The sequence below is a fragment of the Malus domestica genome, chromosome 13 (genome assembly GCF_042453785.1).
Source record: "Malus domestica chromosome 13, GDT2T_hap1".
Classification (NCBI taxonomy): Eukaryota; Viridiplantae; Streptophyta; class Magnoliopsida; order Rosales; family Rosaceae; genus Malus; species Malus domestica.
This window is the reverse complement of record NC_091673.1, coordinates 15607956-15608994: the sequence shown is the minus strand read 5'-3', so window position 1 is coordinate 15608994 and position 1039 is coordinate 15607956.

The window sequence follows — 1039 nt, the reverse complement described above, 5'->3', positions numbered from 1 at the left end:
AAATACACACGCACCTTTCAGCTGATCAAACAAATCGTCGATGCGAGGCAATGGATAACGGTTTTTAATCGTTATCCGGTTCAATTGCCTATAGTCAATGCATAATCTCAGAGTTCCATCTTTCTTCCTCACAAATAATACTAGAGCTCCCCAAGGTGACGAACTAGGCTGAATGAAACCCTTATCAAGTAATTCTTGCAACTGAATTTTCAATTCTCTCAACTCAGCATGAGCCATTCTATAAGGAGTTAGAGATATAGGGTCAGTACCTGGAAGCAAATCAATAGAGAATTCCACCTTTCTGTCTGGCGGTAGCCCCGGCAAATCATCAGGAAATACATCAGGATAGTGTCTGACCACACCAACCTCCTCAATACTGTTAGGAACGACATCATTTAACACCACATGTGCTAAATATCCTTGGCAACCCTTTGATAATAATTTCCTTGCTCTTATGGCAGAAATAACACCATGTCTCACCCCACCTCTTTCGCCCACAAAATAACCTCAGGTGGTCCAGGGCGATAAAAAGTAACTGATTTCCCATAACAATCAATATGGGCACAATTATAATGCAACCAATCAGCTCCCAGAATCACATCAAAATCCACAATATCTAACGGGATAAGATCAGCTGGCATAACTATGCCCTCTACCATCACTGGACACCCAAGATACACACTATCAACATAACATTTATCTCTTCTAGGCATGGCAAACTCTAAATCAAATCCTAGAGGTGAAGGGTGAGGTTGAGTCATTTGAACAAACGTATGAGAAATCACAGAATGCGTAGCACCACAATCAATCAAAACCTTAGCAAAATGACCAAGAACATTTAACGTACCCATGATCAAGTCCGGATGATTCTGAGCCTCTTGCAGTGAGATGTGATTAACACGCCCCTGAGCTTGCTGTCGTCCACCACGACCTCTACTGCCTTGATTACCTCGCCCCTGGGGGACATATCCGTAGCCTGACTGACTAGGCTGCCTAGATGATCTTGCACCACCAGTAGCAACTTCCCCCTGACGGGGCT